The sequence below is a fragment of the Gallus gallus genome, chromosome 4 (assembly GCF_016699485.2).
Source record: "Gallus gallus isolate bGalGal1 chromosome 4, bGalGal1.mat.broiler.GRCg7b, whole genome shotgun sequence".
In the NCBI taxonomy this organism is placed as follows: Eukaryota; Metazoa; Chordata; class Aves; order Galliformes; family Phasianidae; genus Gallus; species Gallus gallus.
The window spans coordinates 51899089-51925066 of NC_052535.1; the positions used below are offsets into that span (position 1 = coordinate 51899089).

The 25978-nt window shown below is 36.9% G+C and overlaps 1 long non-coding RNA gene across 1 annotated transcript in view; it reads right to left on the reverse strand.

The window, feature by feature from the left end:
• Positions 1-24436, reverse strand: part of LOC121110686 — a 73213-nt gene extending 48777 nt beyond the window's left edge. Inside the window, exons 1-2 of the long non-coding RNA XR_005859566.2 lie at positions 24248-24436; positions 728-848 (exon numbers count right to left, since the gene is read on the reverse strand). This is a non-coding gene — a long non-coding RNA (uncharacterized LOC121110686). The remainder of the gene's footprint in view (positions 1-727; positions 849-24247) is intronic.
• Between the last annotated feature and the right edge of the window lie 1542 nt (positions 24437-25978).

The window sequence follows — 25978 nt, forward strand, 5'->3', positions numbered from 1 at the left end:
TGAGCTTGTTAGCACAAGAACAAGCTCTCAGGCAAAAGATAATGCAACATTTCTGAGTTTCAGCCTGTGCAATTGCAGTTTGCTGCCTAATCAAAACCAGGGAACAGGCAGGCGCAACATTCTCATTATATATTTTTCTGAACAGTCCTCTACTCAGTTTGGAGCTGGGCTGAATGGTATGTCCCAACCAACTCGCCCATTAATGCTGCACAAAGCAGTACCATTGTGATTTGTTTTAGAGAAAAGTCTGTTAGCAGGCATTTCTCAACCTAGAAATGTCAAGTAAATAGCTCCTCTGACTGTTTCCATTTGGGATACAGCTGGCAAGTTTGCACAGTGCTTACACGATCAAAAGAGATGATCAAAAGAAGCATTTATCTTTAGCAGTGCAGTCAATACCTGGTGGTATTTCAAGTTATCAATTACATTTGTGTGCATATACATAGAATATACTTATATATGTATAAATTATATATGTTTTACATATATATACATTATGTAAAAATGAAAGGCTCATAAGTACATAGGTATAGAAAAGAAAAAGGTCCTTGTAGATTCGAGGCATCCTAACTTGTAAGAAGAGGGGGAAAAGGAGAGATGTAAGATGATGTACTTAAAAATGAATTTCAACACTTCCAAAAATTCAAGCTGAAAAAGCAACAGAAGAGGTTCCTGCGACTCACATCTAACAGATGGATTTTTTAGACTAGATTAATGGTCTGCTTACCTATTTACTCTCTGTGCAGTCTCCAGAAAAAGTAGAGAAGGGACAAAACTTCAGGTACTGCCATGATAATCCGAAAGTGATTCTCCTCCTCTTCTCCTGCCTTTTTTTCTTTCTTTCTTTCCTTAAAAAGAAAAGAAAGAAGGGGGAGGGAAAAAAAAAAAAAAAAAAAAAAAAAAAAAAAGCCACTCAAAAACCAAAAACAAACAAACAAAAAAACCCTCTTTTTTCATCATCATTGCTATGAGATTTCTGTTGTTTTGGTGTTCATTCTACCCTTGTTCTTCCCTTTCTCCTCCTCACACCCTCAACGCAAACAACTTTTTCCTGTTGCCACTTCCAAATTGAAATCAGGACAGGTGGGCTGGGTTTTCTTGAACTACAGGTGGTCCTAAAAGCAAATAATTAATCACCCCTCAGATGTGTCAGTCCTTAATTATACTTCTGTCTGTTAACAGACATTTCTAGGTATAACAAGAGACTCTTCTGTGTCTGATAGTAGTATAGCACAGTAAAACAACTTCTCGAGTATTGTGTGGTGTTCCTTGTCTGCTCTATGACTGAGGAAAGGTGTTAAGTTTTACCTATGTATAATACAGTTCAAATGAGAAGTAGTTTGGATAGATCACATATACACCTATTGTTTTTCTTCTTTGCTGGCCAGTGAAATGATTTAAGCCTTATGCAACACCTTGTTTCAATGAAACATGAGCTAACACTTTGAGATGGTGATAGATGGTAATCTTTTATGTGTAAAGGTATGCCTGTTCCCCCAAAACTAGTGTGGTTTTCATCCCCCCTTGCTCTCATGGGAAGAGTTTTTTTCTCACTAAAAGTTTTCAAGTGAAAAAAAAAAAAAAAAAGGTGGAAAATGTTGAGCAACTACTCATTTATATTTTAGAAATACCTTGCCAGTGTAGGTGTTGATGGAGCCCAGGAGTTAAGAGGTATGCACTAATATTACTGAAATTGCAAGCCTCGGCAAGTTACTTCTGCAAGTGGGAGAGGAGTTCAGGATTAGGAAGCCAGGCAGTTGGCTCTTCAGTTATGCCATTGGCATACACAATGTCACAGCAATACTATGGAAGTTGTTTTTGGTTGTTTTTTTTTTTTTTTCCTTAATGAGTTTTATTTAAACAGTAAGGCTCCCCCCCCCCCCCCACCCACTCTCTCTCTAGCACTGATTGAAATATATTTATTCTTTCTTCTCCTTCTTGGAAGCAGAGTTAACCCAGACAGCCTGAATAGATTTTCAGGTCCACTAATGACCTCACAGGAATTGAATAATGAAATCATATCTGCCTCTTTACTGAAGAAAGACAGCCCAAGCTTACACAGATCTAATTATTGCATTTCTTGAAGATAAATTGCAGCCTTGAAAGCATCTTGCAATCGGTTATCAGAAGTAACTCCGTGGGCACCAACTTTCATTTTTCTTCAGGACAGTGATGTACTGCCAATACTTAACAAGCGGCTCCCACCAAAATTTCCCTATTAATCTGTTCTATACTCTTGTGTCCTTGAGATGTACATTCTTGTAGGGAAAGAAAATAGCAATGAAGAAAATCTATTCATTTATTTTTACATTACTGTTTAAACATTTTCTGAGAATCACAGCCAGAGAAGAAAATAAAACCACTTGGCAAACAAACCTCTATTATATGTACTTTAGCAGGAAATGTTATACTTTATTCCTGAAACAAAAAAAAAAACCCACATGCTGAAGAGCTTACAATGTGCTGTTTTACTTGTGATATTAGAGTTGGTAACGGCAAAGATGTGGAGTTATCTTTCTGTGATTGTTTGTGACTGACAAACTTGGACAAATTTGTCCTTTTAAAAATGGTAGAAGGGATAAATCTCAAGTACTGGAAGAACAATAATTAAATGAGTGAAGGAAAAGAGATTCTTCATAAAGTTAAGTGATGGTCACCTTACTGTACTGAATAATTCCAATTCATTCCAACAGAGTGGAGGAAGATGCTAGGAAAGAATAAATGTCAGAGAAACACTACATATTTCCAGATAGAAAAAATTCTGCTTGTGATTTCAGACAAGGATTGGTCACTTGATAGAACACTTACAAGAAGGAAAAAAACAACCACACTGAGCAAGTATCTAAAAGGTGTCACAGTTCCATTAGTGATAGAAAGTCATCTCAATATTCCTTCTTCATAATATTAACAAGACTCTCAATCAACTCAGTGGATTTGCTCCAGATACATATTTTTCCCCTTCATCATCCAAATCAGATTGTGTTTTTAAACTAGCCAATTTCTTATTTTTATTTGACTTACTAACTAACCAGAGATATACTTTTAAGTATATTGGTTTCAAATGTAAAGCAATTGCTACTTTACTTCGATTGTTGGTATAGCTGGAAGGAGTACTAGTGCCCTTACATGAATTAAAAGGAAACACAGAACATTTCATTTCATTTTGCCTTTGCTTCTTCTCCTACTCAGAAAAAAAAACAAAAAACAACAACAACAAAAAACAAAAAACAAACAAAAAAAAACATTCTTCCCTTGAAATTTCAGACCTTGCAAGCAAGAGCTTGCATGATTTTTAAAGGAACTGATGTGAAAAATATTGTTATGACCTGACTACTCATCCTGATAATGAGCCCTGCCTCCCTTCCCTGATAATTAACAAGTAGCCACCCGTTCTTAAGCAGACCAAATATTTCAATAAAGGGTCCTGCTGAGTTGTTTCTGTTCTGAAAAACATTTCAATTCAGAATTGAAGTAACGAGGTTCCCCCATACTGATAAGCAGCTCTATCAAGCCCACTGCACTGGATTCATAAATCTACAACAAAGTTTAATTATGAGTTTTCCTGACAGAACTAAAAGAAAGGTCTCTTTCTCTAGTCTCCTGACTAATTCTGGTTCCCGTGATTCAAGTAAATATCTGTAAACCTGTCTGCAAGGAAAACAGTTTGAAGTTTAGAGATCAGTTAGAAGTGAATTTGAGGGACTTGAGAGTAGCAAAAACAATGCAGTGACAGTGCTGTTGAACACCAGAGACTAATAGCTTAAAACAAAACACCCAAGAAGTAATTAGCAAGGCCAAATCACTTCCAGTTAAGCATCTGAACAGCAATCCTATGTGGTCTCAGACAGCCATTTCCTTTGATAGAATATAGTCACGTCTAAAAATATACCTTCCCCCCCTGTAGAGGAAGTGTTTCAACATGTTTGAGAAAGTACAAAGAGCAAAATACTGTAATGTGGGGTCACAAAGTTCTCCACAGTGGACTGTGTGTCTATTCTAATGCTATAAGAACATTCACAAACACTTCAAAAAATATATCCTGATCCTGTCTGGGGATACACAATATGAGATATAGTGCATGAGGAAAAAATCATGCTGAGGTAAATGTGATTAGCTACTGCTATTTCTAGGCAAAATCATAGCTATTACTGAGTTGGCATTTCCATATTACTGTTCAGACACAGTAGTAAATTGGCTGTAAAAATTTTTGGACCATAAAGATTGGTAACTGCTGCACATTTCGTATTAGAGAAAGGTCAGAACTTTAAATGTTCAAGTCATTTAATAAGTCAAGACCCTTTTCTCTGGGTCTTCCCTCTTAAGTATAAAAACATTGTTTCAATATTGCTGAAGCTATGGTGTTTTACTGAAAAAAAAAAACCTATGCATACTATCATAGTGAAATGGTTAAGTCTTTCCATGCATTACTTTTCAAAATGGAAACAAACAAACAAAAAATTAATTTAAATAAAAGAAGAACCAAAATTTAACAGAGCTTTTGAGTGCAATTTACAGCAAAAAGGTACAGCAGAGGTATCAGTTTCATCTGTACTATCAAACTTACTTTAGAGCAATCAATGTCTGGAAGACAAAACGTGGTGTTATTGACAGAAATACGGAATTTTTTAGGTTTTTCTCTATATTAAGATTTGAGATTGATGTGTACATATAAGAAAAATGATAAAATACTGTACATTCAGTATTCACAGTCTATTAGATTTTAACTTTTTTATTGTTCTCCTGTGCAGACTTGTGGGAAATCACTGTGGTGTGGTGGTTCACTGATTATGCAGAATGCAAGCCAAAATATTTGTTACAAAAGCAAGTATTTGCTATAGTTGCAAATCTTTATAATCTATGTTAGTAAAAGCAAAATCAGTACAACTAGAAACAAACTTTCCCAGGCTACACTAAGGAGTTGGAATGCTCAGATATGTAGACTAATGGAGGAGTCTTGTACTACATACCTTCAACACTCAGAACTGTTGCATTTGTAACACATATCCAACTCATTAATAGAAATTTTTTACTGACTGAGATTCTAGTGAGCTCAAATGAGCCATGAAAAAAAATGCATGCTATGGAAATGATTCCAATTGCAGTAAGAATGTGAATGGTTTTTATCTTACCTTTCAGATCTCTTGTCTAGACTATTCATTTAATAATCACCCCCATCAAATTTCAGCCTCTATTTGTATAGACTATAAACATTTGAGGCACTTTCATCTTAAATTAGTTAGGAATTTCATTACTAATTTGAATAATATTAATAATAATAAAAAAGACAACAACAACAACAACAAAACAACCAAAAAGATTGTATGCATAGTGAGTTTCTTTATGTGGGTATTTGGTTTTTTGCCATGCAGGGCGTCAGCACTTTTGGTTCCCGTGTGTCACTATTGCAGGCCATCTTGAATCTCCTCTATTATACAGACAGGAAAACAGATATAGTTCTGGTATCTCCTAATACACAGAGGGTTAACAGGGGTTGAGCTGGGTGTGTGGGAAGAGTATCCACAATAAAGGTTTTCCATTTAAATATTTGCATGTATATATGTATGCATTTACTTGTCTATTTTATGTGAGGTTTAGCATGAAAACGAACCATGAAAAAAGAGGTTATGAGTTTGATGAGGCAGTTTGATGAGTTGTCCTACAGGCTGCCCAGAGAGACTGTGGATGCCCCATCCCCGGAGGTGCACAAGACCAGGCTGGATGGAGCCCTGGGCAGCCTGGTCCAGTGTGGGGGGCAACAGGCCCATGGCAGGTAGTTGGAGCTTGATGATCTTTAAGGTCCCTTCCAACATAAGATATTCTATAATTCTATGTACAGGATATCACAGCTCCACTCAGCTAAACAATCCAACATTCTCAGTCTTTGTGCACACACATGCACTACTGCCACTCTAAGCATAATGGCAGAAGTCCTTCTTATCTTGTTAAATTGTAAGGAAACAGCAGCATGCCCTACTTTGACGTAGTGCAAGATGAGAAAAACTTATGACCTCTGTATCAGAAGGAAATTTATCAAGTCAAATGAATCTCAGCATTTGAGCCAAGTTATCAAACTACGTTTCTGCTAAGTAAATCTGCATTTTTTATTTTTTTCAAAACAAGCATTATTTTTAGGGTAACTGTAGGTACTGCAAAAAAGATAAGAAATTAAACTGCTGTCAGGTTTCCCAAAGACTTCACAAATGTTAAAATTCTTCTGTTGCTTTCCACGTGATATTTGAATAAAATCAGAGCCACCTTAAATTGTATCAGAGTTAACACTTGAACTTCACACAATGCGTAACACTTGAGTATGTGGAAAAGATTTCCTCATATTTACTTAATTCTGGCCAGCTAGTGATGTTTTCTTCCAGGATGAAAATGTCTAATCTGTCACAGAGTCGTACAGTTGCATTATTAATGTTTTCTTAAATGGCAGTTCTGTCTTTTTCTTGCTACTTTGCAAACCACAAATATTTGTAATGTGTTTCAGAAGCTTCATTTTTAAGTCAGGCTCTGCTATAGTCTTTAAATGTAGCATTGCCATGTTCTTTTCAAATATTATGTTGTTACCAGCAGATAGGGGAATGTAAAGTCTCACTGCTACCCTGGCACTCATTCCAGATAAACTATTGACAGACTGATTAGTCAGACGTAAATCCTATGGAGATTGCAGAAACCTCTGGTGCCATAGGTGGCACAAATGGACAATGGCCTCATAAAAGAATCTTCCCAAGCTGTGGTATATCATTTAACACAGGGGGATTTGAGACACAAATGGCAGGGGAAAGCTTATGTGAACACTTTCTTGGCTCCCTGAGCAGATGAAGAAAGACCCAAAGATTTTCATTGCAGTGCTTGAGTTCACCTTATAAAGCAAACTCTTCTGCAGCTTCCAGGGGCAGCAGGAGCTGAGCCTGGAAATTGACACCCATGTTCACAGGAGCTTTTCCAGAGCGCAGGAAAGTGGTAATAAATTAAAGATGTAACATTGTTTTAAAGGACAGAGAGAGAGTTTGAGCTGACAAAGCACAGTATTTTTACCATACGCTTTTCCTACGGTTGCTTGGCATGCCACTTAATGTGAGGCAGCAAAATATTTCATTAAAAGTAAATGGTACACTTGTTCAACACAGATCTCACATAAAAGAGCAAGAAGAAAGAGCCATGTCTGCAATTCTCAGTGCTTGGATGATGCTAATTATTTATATATTCTTTAGTGGAATCCATCATCCTCAGTCTACAAACAGAACGCTTAAATGGCTTGATTTGTTGAAACAGTATAGTGCTAGCAGGGCCTTGCATAAGTATAAAGTAAGTAGCTCTCCTAAAGTTAGTGTATCTTGAAAGAGAGTATTAACTTGATGAATGCAAATTCCCAGCTGAACTGTGAACCATTTCTTACTTCAGCTGATGAAGTTAAGTTTCTTTACTGGTTGTATCAAACCAGCAGGAAAGAAATGTAATTTCAGAAGACAGAAACAAATTCCCAGTTGAAGAAAATAAGTGTGCAGTATCATGTGCAATCTGCCTCTCCATGTACTCACCAAAATTTGTTGTTCCAAATACAGTCCAACAAATAAACAACTGTTCTTGCTATCTGCATTCTGTGCAGTGGAAGATCTGGCTTCCACATGTTCTTATAGCACAGTCAGCCAGTTGTAGTTGTAGATATATATATATACATATATATATATATTTTAATGAGACATAACTTGCTTTCCTGAAAATGTGTTTTTACATATCAAGACATCAAACCTTGTTATGGTCTCTGGCTATTGCAAGAGGACTGAAAAGATGAATTAAAGCTTCCATCCAGTGCTAATGAGGTAAGAACACCTTTCTTTCTAATACTTGGAAAGCCACCTCTCTCTAACTGACTGTCTCATGCACAAAGGCTACAGATCCTTACAGAACTGGTTGTTCTCACAGCAAGTGCTTTCTCTGTACCTAGCTGGTAAGGTAGAGTCCATACAATTGGCAGAAAAGTGCTATATACACTCATAGACTTTTCACAGGACAGTTACTAGCATGTTGAAAACAGCTGCACATAGGGAACTCTCTTTCAATGGAGCAGGTTTAATCCTTCTCCTTTTTTTCCTCTTTTCAGTATGCATTCACTGATGTGGATTCCTTCTCCAACCTCCATGCTTCTCTACATTACTAAAATGAGTTCTCTGATCCACAGCAAACTCTCATTAGCAAATCAATCTTCCTAATCTAAAATAGTTTTTACAAGCTCATTTTGAGTATGATTCCTGAACTCTGCAAAGAGCCAATTTAGAGGGCACTAGAAAGAATCACTTCCCATGAGTAAATTTAGACTGTACATCAAAACCTAGGTAATACATTGCCTGATCTTTACCGGTACTATACTCCACGCTTACACACGTATAGAATAGATTAACAGTCTCCAACATCACTATGACTTTCTCAGCCAAAATTATGTGCCATTTCACAATCATTGAGTATAATGCGGCCTTCAGTATTTGGTCTCATTTTGATCCTCCTTAACCTTACTGGGAATTCTGAAGGAATCTTCCATTCCACCTCTTGTTAAACAGCAGGGTGGTTTCAGCATTTGTTAAACTTTATTTGCTACTGAGATAACTTTACTTGAAGATGTAGGCAAAGATTCAAACTATTGTAATTTATTTGAATACTTAGAACTCATCCTTTCATATACCTATCATGAGCTAAAGACATACATGCTCTCTCCTTTTTTGAAAAAAATACTTTTTATAAAAAGTACTAGTTCTTTAAACAGGATTGTAAGAGCTCTAAGAGCATGTAAGAAGCAAACTGTTCCTAGCTGTAGAAGGAATAATTTTAGTTTTATCTCTCTATTCTTTCCAAAGAAAATTGAGTTAGAATTTAATTTTAAAATCTGGGATGTTGCCAAGCATTCATGCCCATTCATTTTGCTGAACTTCCTTTTATACAGTGTATTCTTTCAGTGGTGACTGTGTCAACAGATTTCTGTTGTTCTTGTTTTATCCACCAGGAAGTTGTTTTTTTTTTTTTTTTTTTTTTTTTTTTTTTTTTTGTCCTTTGCATTGTATTTTGAAGTTTCAACATTGTAAATGCAGTTTCAATATTCAGTATGCTGAAAGATAAATGTTGACATTTAGAATATTACAGCTATAGTACAAGAAGATAAAAAGGCTATCACAGCTTGCAGTGCCTGGTAGACTAAGAATAATGACTACAACGACAAAAGACAGATTGATTTCTTTTGTAAACAGCCTTGAAATCTGGTGCTGTATACAACTGGTCAAAAGTAATTTCAGGGGGTTAGTGGTTTAAATGCATTAGCAGAATATTTACTGATGGTTATTTTCTTTATAATATTTAATGTTCAGTACAGCTAATGCAAAACACTGCTAGTGTCACAGTGGGGGAATTGGCAGCCAGAAAAACTCGGAAAGTCTAGCAATTACAGTTTAGGAATGTACCATGGACACAAAAAGAAAAAATGTTGTTGTGTATACACAGATAGTAGCGTGAACGCAACCAACAATTATTATTCCATCACTCTCCACCTACTTGGAGTCAAAGCATTAGTTTCCTTAAGAAAACTGTACTCAGTAGAGTCTGATATTCTAATATGTAGATTGCTCTGAAAGCAATGCCTCCTGTTTATTTCCATGGAAACTACAACAGATACAAAGAGCGTAGTAACATCGTTTGGTAGAATTAATTCTCAGCTATAAAATTTTATTTTTCAGTAGTCACCACCATTTTCACCACCAGTGAAGGTAAAAGGGAAAAGCTGAAGAAAGGTACAAGCCCTGAACATAAATTTACTGCAAAGCACATAGTACTCATTGTACATTCTGGAAATAAACAAACAAATAAAAAATAAATCCCACATATTAATGCTGTGAAGATATAACCATTTGAATTACTACATTTTCTATTAGCATCACAAACTCAGTTTTACACAGATGTGATATACGCCACATGGATGAAGTCAAAGAAGGGAGGCTGGCACTGATGTTCCATCTCACATCTCTGCCTTCTAAATGATGAGAATCTATCCATTAGTAATTCTGTGTTAAACCAAAACCTTGCAAAATGTTTGGGATGACTGAGGGCAGTGGTAACTGCTGGGTTGATAAGTCCTAGAGAGATCACTACTCCCACAGGTCTTGAGCTTTAATCTCTGATTTATTTTTTTCATGTCTATACTAAAAATAGATACCCATAGAGCTTGAAACTATATAGACATCCTTTTCAGGAATTAATTTAGTATAAAGAAGTGTGGTAACCAAAAGAAAGTGTATAAGAAACTTAAACATTTACCAGCAACACATTTTTAAATCTGAATGTCTGAGTCAATAAATTAAATATATAGCTGATAGAAGATAAATTGGTTTCCTCTAGAAAAGGGACTTCTACTTCATAGGCAAGTTCATTTGTCTGTAAAAAAATGGATGAAGAGCAAATTAAAAATGATGGCTTAATAGAATACAAAGTAATAACTACATTACACTAGATGACAGGGTCATTTCTCCCTTGCCAGATGGTAACAGTGTGAGATTTGCAGGCTGGTTTCTTATTTGGGAATTCAGAGCCGTAGAGTATCCTATAGTCAGTCCATATATTTATTAAATGCTAAGCACTTCTCTTTCCCTGATATATAAAATACGAAACTGCACAAAGTCAGTATTCTTCCATAAACTATCATCCTTGTAGGGGCACTGAAAATCCAGTTTATTTTGGATGTAATATAAAATGCACATTTCCCTGAGCTTTGCGCTTGAAGTTTTTCTAATGCAAAATTGCTCACCCTTGAATAACTGCATGATCATAAGGGAAGCCTGCTATTAACCCCATTCTGTGACACAAATAGAACCTGTCCAGATAAAGGAAATGGCATTAATATGTGGAACACTTAGCCTAAACAGTCTCAAAAGTTATTTTCCCCTCCACCCATGCAGAGTTTTGTCCTGAGTGCATATGCACTGAAGAGTCATTGGATTTCTCACAGTAACTGCCACACAGTGGTAACAATCACAAGACTTATTTTAAATCTAGCTGGAAAATATTTTTCACACATTAATGGCAGCAATTGATTGAATGATAATTCTTACAAAGATAAAAAGCCTAGTCCTTTTAGTTCATTTTCATCGAGGTCAGAAAACCATCTTTTATTTCAAGTTACAAGTTTTTTCAAGTTTCCTGAATTTTTCAACTATATTTTATGGCCACTAATTGGAACATGGACCATGCCTCTAGCTACAGGAGGGAAGGCCTATTATGTAACAGAATAAATACGTTATTCTTATTCCTTGGGGAAGATGGTAGATGAGCCTATTCTTTCTGCTGATAAAGTAAGCACAACACACTGATCAGTCTACGAACAACTATTTGGCTGAGAGTGATAAAGAGGATCAAGTAAAGTTTTAGATCAAGCTTTCAGAGACTTTGAAAAGGTAACGGGAGGGTTTATTCATCCAGAGAAATCTGTGGTTATTCAAGGAACTGAAAGCGTTTAAGAAAGGAATAGCATACAAAAGAGAAACATTAATTGGGCAGATCATTGCACTGTAGATCTATTTTTACAAAATCCAAACACATTTATATGTAGTTGTTCCTTTGAAGCATTTTGAGGGACCATTTCTTTCTTCCTTATCTGCATAATTGACATCTTCATTCAACTTCAACCAGCTGTTGTGTGAATTTGTAATCGTTTTATTTCTTTCGGGGGAAGGCTTAGTCTTTTGAACTCCAGGAATAATTATTATTGCAAAGTAGTTTTCCTTTTCCAAAGGGACAGCTTTGGGGTCACCACTGCTTCCAGTCTCTCTAGGAAAGAGAACAATGACAGCGTTGTTGGTGCTGGAATGCTGTCCCATCTATGCGGGCTGGTGCTTTCTGTGTTGGCCTCCACAAGTGAATTGCACCACATCAAAAGGCTTTAAACTAGCACTTCACTGCTTGCAAATGTCTGGAAGCTAATTTTAAAACCTCTGGCGCTGAGAAGCCTTTTTACATCCTCATGTGTAGGTATACATCTAGAAGCATAAGGTAACTTACAAAAATAAACAACAGTTTTACAGTTATATACTCTCCTCATTAAACTTGATTTTAAAGTGCATATTTTACAGTTTTCATCTAATCACCAAAATGAATAAGCATCATGCCTTTCATGAGGGGTGAGAAGCTATTATTTTATCTGGGAGAAGGTTAGCTTTGAGTGAGAGGATCTGGGATTATCATGGAGGAGGGATGGAAGCTGCAGAAAAAAAGAAATAAGTGCTGCAGTTGGCAGTAATCATGATCCTACTGACTAGTAGGCATGAGAAAGGACTTTTGTTGAATTTATCTGTGTTCAAAACAGAGCTTCATACCAGCTTCTGGGAGAAAAATTAACGCCATCCCAGCTGAAACCAGGGCAACCTAATCAGTCCAGATGACTCTATAAGCCTGATAATTAGTAAGAAGAGTATTTTTTTTTAACATAATAGAGCTGTATCTTCTAAAGCTTGACTTGTAATCTTGAGATATGCAGTCCTTTAAAATCACATGTATAATTTGCAAGCACTTGTAAGTTAGAAATACTCTTATTAACTCAGTAAAATAAAGTGCCAATAAAAAACAGGAATCACATCATCATGCAGGGGATTTAATGTCACAAGAACATTTTTTTTTTTACTCTAATGATTTTATACAAAGAGAGGAAGAATGTATGCTTGTTGGAATCCTGAAATTACACTTGCTTTCTTGTGCTCCTTGTTGGCATTCACTGCAGAAGAATGCTGACTAGAGAAGCTTCAAGATTCACCGAGTATCTGCCACAGCTCCAGACTCCAACGGGTGAACTTGGGCCGAGTAGCTGAAGAGAGGCATCATCTGTTCTTCGTCAGCCTGTAAACACTCTATGAACTTGGGGAAAATAAAATCTGGCTTTATATGGTACTTTAATACAATCCTGAGAATTAAATGACTACCAGTACAAGCTGCTTTGTAGCACAAATGGAAATGAAAAACAAGGACCATGAGGTCACCACCAAGATAGCCAACAACTGATTAGCAAGAAGTTCTTAGAGTTTGCAATATGCAGACACAAAAGTCAAAATCCGAAAGAGTCTGGATTTAGCACAGTTTCTTTCTAATTAGGGTTTAGAATATCAAGTGATCTTATTTTTGGAATACCAATGAACATCACTTAAAGAAAACTTGATTTGATTCTTGATCTTCTTATCTTTCATAGTACTGCCTGAAGCCTCTTACATTTTTCTTATGCTACAATAATGTTTTTTTCTCAAAGGATCAGAGTAAAATACATTCTGTGCCAGGCAAGTACACGCACACACAATTATGGACACTACAGAAATTCTTTCACTTCATTTATTTATTTTTAGGCCAAAAGTTCACCATATACACTTTCAGCATTTTCCCTGGAAAATGACCTCTGTTGCTCTCTTCTGAGCCCTAAGATGTAGAATTCCACCTGACTGGCTAACCTCTTCCTTGGGCTAACTGGCATAGGGGGTAGGAGAGAAAGTAAATAATTGCTATTTCTGCTTTTCCATCTGAATTTATCCATAAGTGTGTGGATATTTTCTGCTTCAAATTTAGGAGCTATGAGAGAAACTCATGATTAATCTTGTGTTAGATAGCAGATATTGGTGAGAAGTTGCATAATACAATACCTATTTATTGTCTGAAATTGAAAATTTGCTGAAGTGGGAAAATAATTTGAAGGATTCTGGTCCTTGAAGCATAATTACCAGAGTTAGACGAAAAAAACAAACAAACAAAAAAAAAACAACAACAAAAGAAACAGAACAAGTCTTTTCCCAAAGTATCATTTGGGAACCAAAACTATATATTGATTTATTACAAAATTGAAATGCTGATCCTCTTGAAGAGTTCTGCCGTGCCCCACATACCCTAGCTATTGATACAGCCATTGAAATAAAATGCCTAACTAGCATTTGGTTCTAGATTCTCAAGCGTAGCAGTGATGAGTCTTGCCTACATACATGTGTCTTTGTGTGAATATAAAGGAATTAAAACACCTTGGTGAAGGTATAGCTTGGTAGCATGGCAGTAAATTTATGCCATTTCTAACACCTTTTCCACAAGCAAATGCTGCTAGCCATTGTTAGAGAGAGCGTGGTGGATTTTGGAGGGGGGGGGAAGGGGGCCTCTTAATTTGGTTTTCTTAGTTTTCCCACCCCACTATGTTGGATTTAGTTGGATAGTCAAAAGCCATTTAATATGGGTCTACATAATGAATTAAAGCTACCACTGAGTGTCAGTAGGGATTTCCATGATGTGGAAAAGAGTACCAGCTATGACCCAGTCTGCAACACTGGAAAATAGTTTCATGATTTTCTCATTGGTACAGAAGATAAAATCAGAACTTGAGAAGCACACAAATGTTTGCATCCCTGACAATGTCTTTAAGAGATATGAACAATGCATGTGATAACATGATGGGCCAAAGGAATGGCTGAAAAGCCGCATAAGAGAAAACACTGTAAAGAGCAATGAAAGGTCACCAAAACCACATGATTCCTTGTGCTCCACAGCTGTTTACAGAATACATAAACAGTCCTCTAAAAACTAATTAAATTCAGAAGTGTATTTTCAAGAACATAGTTTCCAGCCAGAGACTGAGACATTGCTCTTATTCATTAGCATCCAGTGCAGCCTCATATATGTGGTTTCCACTGAGTTTATAGGCCAGAGGATTTCTCTGCTATTTCCAGGCACAGATGGTTCTATTCTCCCCTCGGTCTGTTTACCTGACAATCACAGTTGGTGAAAGGAAGTCTAGTCATATGCAAATTCTACCCAGGCCAAAGAGAATATGAAGTTGCTGGGAGCCTGATCTGCAAAGGGTTCCTAGCAAGGGAATCTTTATGCACTGCACTCCTTGGGGCTGTGCTGCAGAGGCAGCTCATGTTATTTACATGAGGATCCCCCTTGTGCTTCAGTTTGTGCGTGGAGGAAAGCTGCTGTTCTTGGGATTCACCTTCCTCCTTGTAGCATGCCTTCTGCTGTTTGTTTTTCTAAAAAGGCTGATCTAGTCTTGTCCACAACAGCTTCGTGGAGAGCATTACAAAACCCCCAGTTACAAATCTCCTCTCCATAGGAATGATAATAACTACAATCGGACTTTGCTGCCCTGCTGTACAAAACATAGCAGCCCTGATGTCTCACAGACAACAACAACAACAAAAGTTCTTTATCTCAGAACCATATATAAGTGAAAGTAAAACATGAGATGCTAACTTCCCAGAAAAGCACATGAGCATTCCCTGACCCAGACTGTGGATTTGTGAGAGGTCAAGCCTTGGCTGATGCTGGGTGGCAGTGGTTGCTCTGGATGCCCACATGGTCAGACCTGGTGCTTTGGTGGGAACAGAGTACATTTTTGGACTGTCTGCCTGGTCTTTCTCTCCTTGAAGTCCATGGCAGAACTCTGGATCCTTTTCAATAGTGAGAGGATGAGCTCTGTATGGCCATATTTCGAATTTATGTGCTAATCCTAATTGGAGCTATATGAAAGTTGCCAAAGTCAAATTTCACTCCAGATACATATTTTCCAATGTCTGGTTTACTAACACAAGAAGGTCAACTCTGAAATGCAGAGTAAATATGGTTCAAAATGTTTTGTAATTTTAAGAGTATCTAAGACCTAGGATTAAATCTAGAATTTCTCTGTTTTTAATATTTTGTAACAAGAATGAAGGAAAAATAGATTATGACTGAGATCCACTATTACACATCCACTACAAAAGTCCTAAGTATTCTTCAATAGAAAAATATCAATTTCTGGAGGAACACAGGTTTCTCCACACACTGGTAGAAAAGAAATATCTGTAATGAAAATTGCAGTTATTTAAAGTCCATAAGGTCCAGGGCTGAGGCAGAAATCCAGCAGCATGGTGATTTATCTTCTAGGCAGCCTCTGATTTTGCTTTCCCTGTTCTGAGAGGTCTTTAGGATCCCATATACTTTTGCGGTATCTTCACACTAGGAGATTAGAACAGGAGCATATGACTTTTCTTATCAGTTCACCAGAGACTGAGACTGAATGTATACTGATGTGGCACAGTACTATGCTATTAGATTGGACTTGGGGTGGTTTGAATCCTTATTCTTTCCTCTCTAGGAAAGTGATAGAGGATAGAAATCTTATTCTTTCCTCTATCTAGGTCCTCAGTCTGTAAGCAGGTAAAACCTAAGCCATTCAAACTTTTGTTAAAAACTTGGATTGTAAGTAGGTGAAAAGTGGAAAGGAAGGACTAAATCTACCTTAAGTCTAATACCTCACGAATTATCTAGAGTCCCACTGATGTATATGCGATATGTTCTGAGGAAAAAATTAAAGAAGAACAAAGAGGGTCACCCGCTAAGGTTGATTTTTGTAACCATTGTATAAGATTTCTGTTTGAGACTAAAAGTGCATTAAACAGTCATGGTCTGTCAGTGACCTTATATTTAAGAGCAGAGAGGTAATATGGGATTATTGGTAACACACTATTTTACAGGACATCAATAACCATGTGTAAGAAATTACCATAGAATTACAAAGTTATTACATGGCTATTTGTGGCTTTGCCAAATACAATGTTACTTGATCATCCTTAGATTAATGGGGTGTTGATCGGGTTTGGCCATTTACCTCCATTCTAGGTCATAAACCTGAAGTTAGCTGAACCAAGTTCCCAGTCTAGCAGTCATAGCATTTTAAATTTCTTTCCCTTTGCAAAAATAGATTGCTGTTGGGAGGTATGATAGGCCCTGTTCTGAGTAAGAAAATCATAAATTGCTCTGGTTCTTAAATGCAGAGATAGATTCAGGCATCCACTTTCAAACAGACTCAATCGACGCCTCTACACTAAATGCATGTTATTTTATGTTACCTACAGTCTATAAACAGATTGTCAGTGTTTGCAAATAGGTGTTTTCCCAACCTACTTATTTGTTACCACCTAAAGAACACTGCTTTTCACTACCCTATTCTGCCCTGTTATGAGCTAAATTTCACTTAACACATAACTTTTATGAAGGCAACATTCTTGCAAAAAGAAAAAAGGTTCGGACTTGTATAGCAGCATAAAATCCTTATATGTGTGCATATGTTTATTGCTCTCACTATATATACACCTATTTATGCTTCTGCATACACACATACATATGCACAGATATGTCTTCATGGTATTTAACATTTGTTCATTGATAGTATAAGAAACAATATACATGAGTCAGAGATTTAGACCTGTACAATTCCCTTGTCTCTCTAGTCTTTTTTTTTTTTTTTAAAAAAAAAGAAAAGTTAAGCTGTGAACCTGAGGTTTTGGCAATGAGGCTAGCCATAATCTGCAGTTTAAGCACTGAAGGCAACAGACTGCTCCTTTCTGGCCGTTTTGTTCCAGTCTTTCTCCAAAACCTTAACCAAAATCAGAGCAGGTTGAACTGAGCTCAAGACTGTGTGTTTAATTTATTTTACATAGATATCCACCACAACCCTCAACTGACCCCCTCTGAACAGAAGAAAAGCCTAGAAAGTCCACCATCTTCCTTTTGAATGAGAGTTTAAAAGAAATTGACAGACTTTAAGGTAGATACAGACTTGAAATTCCTATGTGCTTAGGTTGGCTTTATTGATATACCTCATAGCAGCAATAAAAAATATAACAATTTCTAAAAAACAACTACAATTCTAAAAGAGCTTGACCTTGCCTTTCACCTCATAGAGTAATAAGTGAAAATGTTGTGGTCATGGTGCCTTAGGCTCATTTTGTGCTCACTTTACAAAGTTATAAATGACTATAATGCACAGTCTGGGTCATACACAGAGAAGAGGTCCTCAAGTGCAAGCCAGCAAGGGTCATCCTATACCTCATATAACCCTTGTTACAGTCTGACACATGAGAGTCATTTAGTATTTAATCAAACATGAGCTGTGAAAGAATAGGCAGGGGCTTTTTCTCTGAAAATGCTTTCCAGAAGAATAGCAAGGATTCAACAACGAGTGCATAGTCTTCTCAGCTTTTCGTCAGCTCTGCCACTGATTCCCTCTGCCATCTTGAACAAACTAATTTCTCAGTATCTTAATCTTTCCCAAATCCCAAATGCAATAATGCTTCCTGTCTCTATCAGTGAGGGAGGTAATTTGTTAATGTCTGTAAGTCACTTCAGTTCCTCGGATGAAAAGTGCTATTCACACTCAGATTATTATATTCAGGGCTGAAAATAATGGTTGATATTCATCTATGTATACTGTCTATAATTAACAAAAAAAGCCTTTTTCTTTCTTGAAATGTAGAGCTCTGAGCTAATTGAACATTATTTCCAACCCCTACAATCTGAAATGCTGTCAAAGTGGCTGTCACTTTTCGTATCGATGTGGCTGCAATTGACAATTTCTCTTCCCTGTGTGAATAAGGAGATAAGAGGAGCAGAGGAATACCCACAGCCTCTTTGCCTTCCCACAGTGCTGCACCCTTCTCTGCTGGATGGGGCTCTGAGAAGGCAGGGCTCAGGCAGGGCTGTCCATGCAAGCCCTGATCACCACTTTATAACAAAGTACACCATCCTCCTGCAAGGGAGGTGTCTGTCAGCAAATCTGGCAGCTCACTGCCAAAAGACCTGCTGGTGTGGTGCTGCAGCCTATTTCAGGAAACAGCTCTTCCCTAGAAGTGTTAATATTGGCACCCCATACCTGATTCCAGCTTGTTTTTTAGCAAATCATTTCTCTTTTATTTCACCAAATTCATCCTCAGTGGAAATCAGAAACACATACTGCCATACTCTTGAAAATTCCTGAATAAATCAGAAGCTAGGTGATTTGTATTTATAACAGCATCATCCATCACTCCTTGAGCTCTACAACACTAATTCCTTGCTTCTCTTCCATCTGAAAGTAACCTTGGGGATTAAGTGCAGGTTGTAAAATCACTCCACATATGTTACTGGTGATATTAGGAACATAGTGATTTTACTTACTTTGATCTGACATACTGTGTTATCTGAAAAATACAGTTGCCAGATATGGAATATTTCTGCCTATGATTTGTACTGTACATAATTTAAGATGGTAACACCGAGGAACATGGGGAGATTTGACACCCCCTCACTCTCCTCCAAACTCCCTGTTAAATTATTTCAGTTTTGAGATTGCAGACCTTGAAAAGTTAAGACATTGCTTACGGGAGTCACCTGCATAGATGGCACAATAATTTGAATGTGGTTTAGGCATATTTAAAACCCATGTGCAAAACCTGTTTGATGTTTGTATCCCGAGAAAACAGGAATACATCTTGCAGTAGAATGCTAACTTGTTAATTAACTGTAAGATACAGGAATAATAAAAGACACAGAAAGAAGAGAAATAGACTAATTTAACGTCTAGTGGGTGGCATCCATGCCCATGGCAGAGTATTTGGAATTAGATGATCTTTTAGGTCTTCTCCAACTCAAACCGGTCTATGATTCTACAATGTTCTAATCAGACAAAAACATTTTCTTGGAGAGCAGGTAATAAAAATTTTTTTTAAAGTCAAGCTGAGCTGTGAGTTGTTAAAGTAAAAAAACTAAACAGTAAAATGTACTACATTTTAAAATTAAATTAAAATGTACAGACTTAAAAAAAAAGAGAGAGAGAAAGGAGAAAAAGAATGTTTGAATGTTTGAGTACTAAGCTAGAATAACAGACGCTTAAGACTTCATTTTATAAGGATGAACACATTGAGCACGGGAGCAGGAGAGATGAGAGAAATGATAGTATGGGAATAAAAATGACGTTATTGGATGCAGAATCAAACTTGGAGAACCTTAAATCAGAGAAACATGATAACATCCTTCAAGCATCAAAACCTCTAGGTTTTTTTATTTTGTTTCGTTTTGTTTTAATGACATTACATAACGTTGCTCAGCTTCATTAAAGAATGCTGCATTTGCATGCAGAAAATAGCATGGAAGACCAATTACATGAATCACCTTAGAGGAAAAAGTTAGGATTGTTAAGCTGATTCTTGGTCTGCCATCAGTGAGTTCTGAATTTGCTTTACATTAAAAAGGCTGAAAGCAAAAGTGCACACATCACAATTACAGTGGAATAGAAGAATCGTACAATGGTTTGGGTTGTAAGGGATCTTAAAGATCACCTTGTTCCAAATCCCACTTCCACTAGATCAGGTTACTCAGAAACCTCATCCAACCTGGCTTTGAACACCTTCAAGGATTGGGCATTCACAGCTTCTCTGGGCAGCCTGTTCCTGTGCTTTGCCACACACACAGACATTAGAAGAATGTCCTTCTAATATCTAATCTAAATCTACCCTCTTTTAGTTTTAAGACATTATCCTTTAGCCTACACGTCCTGAGGGAGAGTCCCTCCCTCCAGCTTTTCTGTAACTTCCTTTAGGTAATGGGAGGCCACTGTAAGGTTTCTCCAGAGCCTCTCCAGATTTCTCAAAAGAGAGATTGCTGACTCTTGCAGAAGGAAACTGCTTTTCCTGAGAAGGTGCCCCAGCCTCATCTAACACCTTGAGACTGCAGGAAAGTCATCATATATGTACTTTTGCTGTACCTGTGACTCACATCCGAAGTAATGACTTTGTCAGTCTCAAGCATTCGGCTGCTTTTATGAGACTGACTGTATTTCTTTCTATTTTTTTCTAAAAAAAAATCTAAAATAATTACATTTGTTTTTATGATAGCTTACTGTAATTAGGCCTTTCTTGCTGTAACCCATATCACAAATGGAGGTCTGTTGGAGTGGGGTTTCTCCACTCCCCTTATCTCCTGCCGTGTTGAGAAATGTGTGTTTAAGAAAGCTCGTGTGCCTGCTTCCTGACCCCCTCAGATGTGAGGAAAGAGGGAGGTTCATGAGTGCTGTGCTGATACTTGTCTCGCCACACACTCATGGGTCTTTCCACCAACCACGAACATGGTGCTTTCACTGAAGACTCTAAAATGGCTTCAAAATGGCTTGACAGACTCTAAGTTATATTCAGTGATAACTACCAATGCACTGAGTAATAAATGCATTGACATTAATAACAATAAAGTCATATACAGTATTTTATTCAGAATTAGGATGCCAACTTGGATAGTTTGTTGTAGTCTCAGTTTTATGCTATTCTCCATTCTTCAAGATAAACTTCAACTGGAAAAGTAATTAAAAACATTATGTCGTGTCTTATAATTTAAAAGTATAACAAACGTGAAAAACATGATGAAATTAAATGAGAGATATTGACAGAATTTAGAGTCCAGTCATTTGTGGATTTTCCCATAATTTCATATAGCAAGAATTATTATCTATTACATAATTTAATGTAGCAAAAAAAAATATATATTTTTTCCCAGGTAAAAATATATTGGTTCTTGAGCACCATGTGAAAGAAAGAGAGAAATATCTAAAAAGAATCCCAGGCATATTTTATGTAGATTACAGCAATAAAATCTCAACTTCTGCAAACATCAGAATCAATGTTACTGTAGGGGTCTGCCCCAAAATTCACTGGAGTCTAGGGAGAGATTTGTCCTGAGTTCAATGGGCTTTGGATTAGGTCCTGCAAGAACAGCCAAACCCTGCAAAATTTGTTCTGCCAAGTTCAAAACCAGATCTTTGAGTACAAATAAAACTGAACCTCAATATCATCTCTACTTGCAATAAATTTTTCTAAGTTCTTTGGGTAGAAGGAGCTGAGATTTCACAATTCCTAAAAGCTCCAGTTCTCACATTTCAATAGAAGTAAGGAGACTGGGTGGAGCTTTTCTGGTTCCATCTTTTTACTTCTCTGAGAAATACTGAAGATAAGACTGCTCACACTTTGGTGGAACTTGCTCTCTGTTCCCATGTGAAACTGGGTAGGAACTTCTACCACAATTACAGTTCACAGAGAGGGAGAGAGATGAAAAATGCATCCTTCTTTTATTTGGTTTCCTCAGAGATTATGGATATAAATTCAATGCCCAAATAGAAGGGAAGCTTTCTTTTTTATACCCTCCCCACAACTTCTTGGCTCACATCTCCCCTACTTGGAAGTCAGTTTTATATTTTTGGGGAAAGGTAGAGGCTGGACAGTTGTGGCAATATTTCATATATTCACAGTCCTGTGACTTTAATTGCTCTTTTTTTTCTTCTTTTTTTTCTTTTTTGCCTTTTTTTTTTTTTTTTTTTTTTTTTTTTTAACCTCTCAGCATTTCCCTACTCCATTTACTTATCACTGCAAAAGCAGTAAATCCTACATTTAGTCCCCTGGCTCTGCAGAATATTGAATGTTCTTAGCATCTTCAAGAGAGCAGCAGCAGTCATCACAACTGTACAACTATTTACTCTGAGCCCTTTCTATCTGCTTCATTCTAGTCTGGTATGTACAGTCCTAGGGCTGAACTGATACAAAACCATATAGATAGTGTCTGGTATAGCTAGATATTCAAATGCAGGTTTATTTAGATATCACAGCACTGTTTGATAATGTAGGTCAGGAGATTCTGTGGGGATGGCTGGTCTTTCCTTCCATCACTGCTGGCTGGCATGAGTGTTAAAGTGTAATGTACATCAGCATGTCTTGCATTACATGGGGCAGAGTTTTCTAAACAGCTCTTCCCATGGTATTCTTCTGCCAATAGTACTTTAACTGAAATTAAATAGCATCATGAGAGCACAGTAACTTGGCTCACTGTAGTGTACAAGCATTTTTGTTCAGATGAGACAAAGGAACAGTGATTCTCCTTTCACGAGTCAGAGTTAATTCTCAGCATCATCTGTCCTTTGCTTATAGATGAAGACTAAAAGAAAAAAATGGTTGATGACATTTTGTTCTGAGGAGACATAGATATGGAAGCTTTTCTTTCTGCACTAAAAACGTTGACTACCATACTGTGAAAATGTGTGTAACCAGAATTGTATCTCCGTAACTGACAAAGAGGTGTTTTGATTTTCTTTGATAATTTAAACACAAGGTAATGATGAAAAAAGAAACAATTTCTTCCTATCCCCTCCATTTTCTTCATTACTAATAGTTAAAATGCATAGTTCAGAAAAATTCAGAATAAGTTGCTTAAAAAATAAAGAAACAAAGGAGAATACGCTATATATGATGCTCATGTACTTTTTGGTAGCAGAAATATCTCAGTAGGCAGCAAATCAGATTAGGTTCTGTGACAGAAAGGAACTGCCATTACTATTAAAAGTATTTTTGCTGACTTCAGAAATACGTATAACATAATTCCCACAAAGGCTCTCTTAATTATGTGTAATACTGCAGCCCTCAATCCCACTATAATACCTCAGTTTAACATTCAGAATCTCTACAATTTTCCAGTTTAATAGATGCATAAAAATACATATTCACACATAGTTCTGCTGTTTTAAATACAGACCATAATTAAGTTTAAATTCTCTTGGCTGAAGCACACATTATTTGAATTAAAGCAATAGTGAATATAATGCTTCTTCAAAGCTAACATGAACAGGCATCTCCACACGCACTGAGTTCATAGATATACTTCAATACATTCAGAAGAATTGCATGATCAATTTACCACATCTGGTGTAACGTAAAATATATGGTTACTGACTAAAGGGCTTCAGAACATATGACAAGTAATGTATTTATTGTCTGCTTCTTCCACTCTTACCTGCCAGTTAGATTATCCTATTCATCAGATATATCTTCATTAAAACTGATTAACTGCTGAAAATAATTGAGTAAAAGGGGAGTAGAAGGGCCATTGAGGACTTTTATTCTAAAATTAGTTTCTTTTTTTATCTCTCCACAAATATATGGTTAATTTCACCCACAGCTATTTGTTACCATTTCAAAAGCAGAACCCAGTCATTACATATAAGCCAAGACAAGTGGAAATTAAGAGGAAAAACAACACTGTGGAGCTAATAAAACACACTACTAACAGAACTCTGATTATGAACATATACTCTAAGTTTCCTAATACTTCTATAGTAAATTTCTACAACTTCCAAATGCCAACATTCTCAGTCTAATTAAGAACCGATGCTCCTGAGACCTACGTATGTGTTTACCTTGCAAAAGAATCTGTGGGAAACACTTTTTTTATCTTAAGATAATACAAAACCACACTATGGGAAAAGCAAAACTGTCTGTATGCACTTTTCAGATTAGAGACAGCCTTCAGACAGTGACAGGGTGGCACTGAGGTGCCTAGGACCTCCTTGTTCTCTCCACATTGACTTGCAAATTACTCCTGCAAGAGGAAGCAAGCAATTTCTATAGGAAAAGGTACTTACTAGGTTAAATGATACTTTTTTGGGGGGGCTGGGATACCATCATGCTTTTCAGGAACCCAAAAGTTCCTGAGGGCAGGCTGTTCCTTCCCGGCTGTAGCAGCTGGTGCAGCAGGAATTGCCTCCAGAACATTCCAAGCACAGCTGCCGTGCGACCCTGGCTCTGCAACGTGGAAGTAGCTTCAGTGCAGTAATTTGCAGAATTAGAAAGGGGAAACTCAAAAAACCTAGCAGACGGAGATGGTGTCCAAAGGCTTGAAAAAAGAGAACTTCTTATGGGGATTGAACTTTCTGTAGCCTGAACTACTTGGTTTTCCGTGAAGACTGTTGATTTGCTGCCTTTTATTATTTTAATATGTCTCCATTAAACTAACAATGCATTAGGAGCCAAATCCTCAGCTGGGATAAATCATCTGATTTATCAGCCTACCTCCGTGACACTCTCCCTGCTCTGGCCCACAGTGTTAAATCCCTCTTCAGCTTCACCAGTACAGGCCTTTTCCAAGTTAAAATGCAAGAGACAAACAGAGGAAAAGCCCTTTCCTGTTGTTGCTGATACTGCTCAGAGGCTTAGCGTAGCTTTTTGGAGCTAAGGATTTAATTGCAGTGTTTAATCTTAGAGGTCTTTAAGTCTTGGATTCTGTTCATTAGACAGATATTTTCTGCTTTTTTTTTCCAAAGCCTAAGCATCACAAAAACAAGAATGCATCATGCTGGAGCCTCAAAAACACTCTCTAGGCATCTCAGCAAGACAATGATGCTTCTAGATGTGATTTTTAAGATCTGAAAATAGTGTTTCTAAGAATCTCTGCCAAAGCACTTTAGGGCCTCTTTCTACCAATGCAAGGCACAGTGGTCTGTGACTGGAAGAATGTGAAAAACAAAAGGTTCAGGACATAAAATGCTTTTACCCCAAGTGGTTTGTCAGAATAACAAAATAATTATTTAACATTTGTTTTTCTCTAGTATGCACAGTGTTGTAAGCAGAAATGTGTAGCTCCTCCTCGGAGAGCCAGCAGGCCTGGCTGCAGGTCTTTCACCATGGTCTGCATGGATGACTACTGTGAGTTGTGAAAAATTCTTCCTAACGTACCTCTAGGAGAAATCTGATTAAAAACAGTTTTGTTATTGCTTCATTCCCTTTTGTACTTTAAATACTCATGAAAAATGGGACCAAAACATATGAATGTGAAATACTGGCTTTCTGATAATGAACACCAGTGGACAATCATATTCTTCTCTTAAAAAATGAATTTAGAAACTCTTTCGTTTATATGAACCATTATTTTTTACAACTAAAAAGTCTTATATATATATTCCATTCTTCTATTTTTAATAACATGAGCAAAAATGAACTTGATAATCTCATTTCTCTAATTGGATTGCGAATCACAACATACAGTCAAGAACTCTTACAGCTACCCATCAAATCACTGGCAGATCCTTTATTTTTCTAATTTGCTCTGAATGCTTGAAATAAAGTTCTTTCCATGTTAGCTGCATATTTCATTCATGTGGTGAAGCCCTTCACTAATTCCCAGATGAGTTTCAAGTATTTGGGCCATGCTGAGTGTATTTCTCTTTTTCTGTCAGTGTGTGTAAACTAAGGTATTTGATACTGAAAATCTTCAAATACTCTTTTTATTTCTTTTTTTCTTCGATATAAAACCATTAATTTCTTTGTGGTCCTCTTTTCATGTCCTGACATTTTTTTTCTCCTGGTTGCACAGGCTT